Source organism: Manis javanica, chromosome 2 (assembly GCF_040802235.1).
Source record: "Manis javanica isolate MJ-LG chromosome 2, MJ_LKY, whole genome shotgun sequence".
NCBI classification, from domain to species: domain Eukaryota; kingdom Metazoa; phylum Chordata; class Mammalia; order Pholidota; family Manidae; genus Manis; species Manis javanica.
In genome coordinates, this window is record NC_133157.1 from 130082285 (window position 1) to 130088427 (window position 6143).

At 50.6% G+C, this 6143-nt stretch overlaps 1 pseudogene; it reads left to right on the forward strand.

Moving 5' to 3' along the window:
* Positions 1-1308: 1308 nt before the first annotated feature.
* On the forward strand, positions 1309-2227 carry LOC140847878 (neo-calmodulin pseudogene; annotated as a pseudogene).
* Positions 2228-6143: the final 3916 nt, after the last annotated feature.

A 6143-nucleotide genomic window follows, 5' to 3' on the forward strand; every position in this document is an offset into this window, starting at 1 on the left:
CATTGTGGTGCCCTGGACTTGGGGGTCTCGGGGTTTGTGTGCAGGGCTGAGGGTGGGGAGGTGTTTGCTTGGCTGCCCTACAGGGAAGGAGACAGTTCTCCATCTGTTCAATGGGTGAACCAGAGAGAGATGGAATTGGTAACATTTCTCAGGAGGAGAGCAGAGCAGTTTATTCCTTACTTACAGGCAGAGGTCAGCCATGTCTTGGGTATTAGAGGGATCAAGAGGGAATCTCTCGAGGAAGTCACTGTTGGGACCCCAATGTAACTGTACCCTCACAGGCTAGGGTTTCACTTGCTGAGGACTTAGAGACAGTTCCCAAAGTCTGAGCTCTCCATCTAAACTGCTCCTCAGAGCACTGGGCAGAGCTGATTTCCTTCCAGGGAAAAGGTAAGGTTGTGGGCCCAGAGGCACCCAGCCTTGGTTTCTGCACTTGGGGCTGATTCTGAGCACATCTGCAGGCCAGGCTGAGTCAAGTTCTCTGTTTCAGCCCCAGGTGCATATCCTTCTACCCCAGCCTCTTCAGGGCTGGCCTGCTTCGGCATGCAGCTCTCCTGCGACTCTCTGGCAAGATGCGTTCATGCACATGGACAAGCGCCCCTGTCCTTCCCGTGTCTGCATCAAGAAACGCAGACTTGATAGGATGGAATCAAGAGCCAGGGCCAAGCAGGGAGGTACTCTGGGAATATGCAGTCATTTCCTCACCTCTGAAATCACATTATGGACATTGGTCTCACAAACAATCCCCGCTGTGCTGCTGGTTCTGAATGCAAACCCGCTCCCTATTTTCTCGAGCTCTGGGTGGCTACCGTGTCTCTGTCTATTTGGCCTGGGAATTTGGTGATGCCCATGTTTCCACCGGTTAGGTTCCACTCAATTCTTCCACCATCTGCCTCCACCAGCCCTGCCCTGGGGGACAAGAGCTGGACCAGAGCTGAACAGCAGCCCCGCGGGAGGAGAGCAGGCACACCGCACGCAGCCTCCCACCACATGGGGCCTGCTGTGTCCTCTGAGGGAGGGCCCTGCCCCTTCTCAGCCTCAGCCTCTGTGTGCTGGGGAAGCTGTGGTGAAGCCCTCAGCTTGGCTGGGCCCCTGTGAGGACAAAGGCTTCTGGAGCAGCGTGGTGAGCCGTGGGGCCGGCAGAGGCCGGCTGCCCTGGATGGCCCCGTGCTGGCTCCCTCCAGCCTCTCCTGGGCGGGCCCTGTTACTCCGGTTCCTGCATTTCTTGTCTGCAGCTGCCTTCTTGTCCCTCCCTGGGAGGAGGGTTTGGCCTGGGGACATGGGAAGGGTGGGGAGCCTCCCTCCTCCTTTTACTCTGACTGCAGAAAAGGAGGGGACTCCCACCTATGGCCAGGCACCGCTGGAGCTCTGACCTCATACAGACTCGGCCTGGCACCCTGACTGCGGGTCCCCAGCTCTGACGTGGGCCTGTTGAGCTGGCAGCAGGCTAGGAAGCTCCGTGACACGAGTGAGCAGCATGGAGGAGCAGCTGTCTCCAGAGCAGGTGGCCGAGTTCAAGGAGGCCTTCTCCAAGTTTGACAAGGACGGGAATGGCAGCATCAACACTCAGGAGCTGGGCGCCGTGATGCAGGCCCTGGGCAAGGATCTGTCAGAGGCCGAGCTGAAGGAGATCATCAGCAAGGTGGACACAGATGCTGACGGCGTCATCAGCTTCCCAGAGTTCCTGGAAGAGATGGTCAGGGGGATGAAGACCTGGGGGAAAAAGCAAGACCTGCAGGAGGCCTTCCGTGTCTTCGACGTGGACTGCAACGGCTACATCAGTGTGGACGAGCTCAAGCAGGTCATGGCCAAGCTGGGTGAGGAGCTTTCCCAGGAGGTGCTGGAGGCCATGATCCACGAGGCTGACGTGGACCAGGACGGGCAGGTGAACTACGAGGAGTTTGTGCGCATCCTCTCCCCAAAGTGAGGGCCCAGTCAACTGATCCTGGTTCTCATGCTTTTTTGGAGGCCCCTGTTTTTGTGGTGGAGTATGAAGGGAGGGTCTGGGTGGTGGGAATTGCCTACCTGGTGGGTAAGCCTTGCCACACTTGGGCCTGGGAGCTGAGCCCCTGGGGCTCCTTGGGAGGGATCCCCTCTACCCTGTAACCCTAGGCCAGTTCCTGTTGCTGTACCCTGCAGGGAAATGGGGGTGCTCCCAACCTCACAGGGCTGCTGTGAGGAACCCCAAAGCCATGTGGTGGTCAAAATAAAATAATGTGATCTCCAAGGGCATGTGCACTGGTGTTTGAACGTTTGACTGGGGATTGTTAGGTCATGCCTCCCCCAAACACTGGTGTCTGGGGTTCCTTTGAGTCTCTGTTCCTTTTCCTCTGCCCTGGTTGGAGAACCAATCTGAGTTTGCTTCTCTGATACTTGTAACAGAGGAGTGTGTGGGATCATCGGAATTGGAAGGGGGATGGAAGAGGCTCAGGGGTCTGCCTGAGCTGAGTCAGGACCAGGGACCGGATCCTGGACCACAGGATGAGAACATTTCCTATGCCACAAACAATAAGGTTTATCATCCCTGCATATAGCCAACTGTTCTTCAGGCTCTAATTAAAAAAGAAATGTGTGTTTGTGTGTGTGTGTGAGTGTGTGTGTGTGTGTGTGTGAGTGCATGCGCACTCATCTCGCCTTTGAGATACAGGATCTTAAAGACTGAAACAAACACACAGAGGTGGGGGCACTGAAGATGGGGCCACATCGCTGGAAAGTTGGGGGATGGAATGAGCAGCAGTGCCGTGATGGGTGAGGGGGCAGGTGGGCTAGCTTGAGGTGGGGGCTGCAGCCAGACCCTGAGGAGCATAGCAGGTCACCTGTGAGAGGTTTTCTCCCTACTGCCTCCCAGGAGCCAGCCCCCTACTGCTGCCCGGACTTTCTTGGCTGCAGCCCCTCTTGGCCCCTCTGGTAGCTGGAGGCTCTGAAGTTGTTCCCCAGGCTGTGGGTGGGGGTGCCCCACCCTGGAGAAGCTGGGAAAAAGGGAATCTGACAGTGGTTGCTCCACCCATCCAGAGGTCAAGCAGAGCTCTCCTTTGAATTGAGTTTGGGACTCTGCTGTGTGCCTGTAAAAAATTAGACCCATTTGGCATGTCAAAGTGTGGGCAAAGGGTCTGTTTGTTTCTATGCAGAAGATCAAGGCCTAGCTTGGCTACCCAGAAAATGAACTAAGATACGATATGAGGAGGAGCTTCTGGCATCAGCACTCTCTGGAGGACTTGTGCCGGGGGACAATCATCAAAAAGCCTCCACAGGGATTCAGACGATGCTGCGCTTGTGGCTACATCCACCCCACCATTTCCTGGACTTGCCATTGGAATGAGGAGGGAGATGTCTAGGCTGGCATGTGCATACAGTGAGACAACGAATTTGACCGGATCTGTACTCTTGGAACTCAACCAGGAGTTGGGAGGGGTGCAAGTTGTAGCACTCCAAAATCTTATGACTATAGACTATCTACGGTTAAAAGAACATATGGGATGTGAACAGACCCCAGAAATGGGTTGCTTTAATTTGTCTGATTTCTCTCAGACTGTTCAAGTACAGTTGGACAATATCCATCATATCATAGGCAAATTTTCACAAATGCCTAGGGTGCCTAAATGGTTTTTTTGGCTACACTGGAGATTGATGGTAATTATAGATTTGCTTTGTTTATGTCACCGTATTCCTATTATGTTAATATGTGTGCACAAGTTAGTTAGTAGTTTAAAAACTATACATGCTTAAGGTACTCTACAAGAAGAGATGTCAAAGAAATAATCAATCCTCCCATGTTTTCTTCCATATGCTACCTCTATAGCTTTTCTTCTTCCTTCCTAATTACAACCCTTAAATAGAATTCGTGCCTCATATCCAATTTACCGAGTATCATAATTCCTTCAGGCGGTAAAGATACCTCGAGACAAGTGCTGGGCATAGAAGCCACAGGGCATAAATCTGCAAAGAAGTAAAAATCTAACCTTCTCAAACAATATGGCTTCTCTCTCACTTACCAACTTTACATCTCCCTGTATGGCCCTGGAAGATGACTGGTTAGCCAGAGACGGGTAAGATTCCTCAAGGGAGGAACAACCTAAGACAGGCACAGTTGCAGGGGGGCCATCAGGTGAGAAAGTGGGGATCAACAGAGGTGAGGCTCAGAACCTCACCCCCCCTGTTTTGAGAGAAATCTTCTGCATCCGTGGATGTTTTGCTGCCCTTGTCTAGCTTGGATTAATACTTAGTCCATAGGCACACACCTGATCATCTACATTTGCCCTCTTAAGTACTAAACTATGTTTTCTACCTTTATCTTGCATCTACCTACCACTTCAGCATTTTATTAAAAATAAAAATAATAATAATAATAAAGGGAGAAATGTGGGATCCACATATAAATCAAGTATAAAAATCAAACGAATATTCATATTTGACCTGATTGTTTATAGTTCATAGTGCGTGATCAAAACCGAAAGTTTCTGTGATGACTGCCCTTGTACTGTTCACCATGTAAGAATTTATTCACTATGTAAGAATTCGTTCACCATGTAAGAACTTGTTCGTTATGCTTCAGAAGATTGGAGACTGATGAGAATTAGGCTTGAGATGGATTAATGATTGTGCATTGAGCATTGAACCCCCATACAGAATTTTATTGTTGTTAACAACCATTTGATCAATAAATATGAGAGATGCACTCTCAAAAAAAAAAAAAATTAGACCCATTTGAGGCAGCCTGTCTCAGCTCTGAGTTTCCAGGCTCCCTTGTCCTGATTCTGAGAGATCATCTTCTCCATGGGCTTAGAAACCTACCTGGAAATGGAGGCGCAGGCTGGGTAAGGGAACAGTTGGGCTTGGAGTAAGAAGCTGACTCGTCAGTGGTGCCAGACTGACATGGGGCAGCCGGGGAGGTGAAGGGTCACCTGGACTCAGGATTCATTTTTCGGCATTGTCTGTAACCAGCCCCGTGCTCTGGGTGTCACTTAATGGTGGGCTTCTGCTTCCTCCTTCATGAAATGGGTTTTTCTTGCTTTTAGGGACATTTTTATTTTTGGCGATGGTGCTTTTGTATCTTGTCCTAGCTTGTGCCAAGTCAGTGGTTCTCAGTTCAGGGTGGAGATGCAGAGCCAGCTTACCTGGGGGTTATTGCAAAATACTCTCTCCTTGCCCGGCCTTTATCCTGGCATTGGTGGTGCGTGAGTGACTAAGCACATCGGTTTGTGCCCAGTGGGTGGAGCAGGGCTAGGTCACTGAGGTGAGGCTGCTGTATGGATGGATTTTCTTACCTTTCTCCCCTTTGACATTTCAGCAGGTCGCTCTGGTCCCCCATGACCCTTGCACACTGCTGACTCAGGGGCTGGCCAAGTGCCTCTGAGCACAGCCATTGCCGGACATGGTGAGGTGAAGTCCTGGGTGGTGGCCAGTGTGCTGGGGACATTGGAGAAGAAGGGAAGGGATCGTGTGAGTCCTACAGGTCTGAGCTGGGACGGGGATGGGCTGGTGAGGAGTGGGATCAGATAAGAAAATGGGGCCGGCAGCTACCAGACCCCGTGTGGGGCATCTGAGGGGCATGGGGTGACAAACGCCCCCTCTCTGTCCAGGATGGGGTGCTTCCCTCTGGAAGGTCCCAACCTCTTCGAGACACAGGTCACAGAAGTCTGGGTTTCTAAATTAGTGAGTCGTAAATGCCACACTGATGCAACACGAAGTTTTTCGAAGCTTTGTGTCGAAATGAGAAAAACTGAGACTTTTTGTCTAAATGCATTCCTTTTTTAAATTCTGAGAATATGTTCTTTCTATATTTTCTGTGACAAATGGCCTTTCTTTCATGAAGCTACTGTGATGGCAGATGATAGTTTTCTGGGTTTCCTTTTTTCATGTTCTTACTCTTAGAAATGGAGAGTTCTACCAGCACCCTAAATTGATTTTGACAGCTAACTGTCCCATGAGGCCCAAATGTCTGACAGCCACTGATCCTGTCTGTGGAGTGGAACATCAATTTTCTTTTTTCTTAAGAAATACTTTTTTTTTTTATTTGACTCTGGAAAAATATGTGTCTCAGAAATGGGAAGAGTAAACTCCAAGTTCAGGACTGATGTCTCCTCTGGAGGATAGGAAGGGATTGGGGAGAGACAAGGGTTCCTCACCGACACCTTCATATTGGG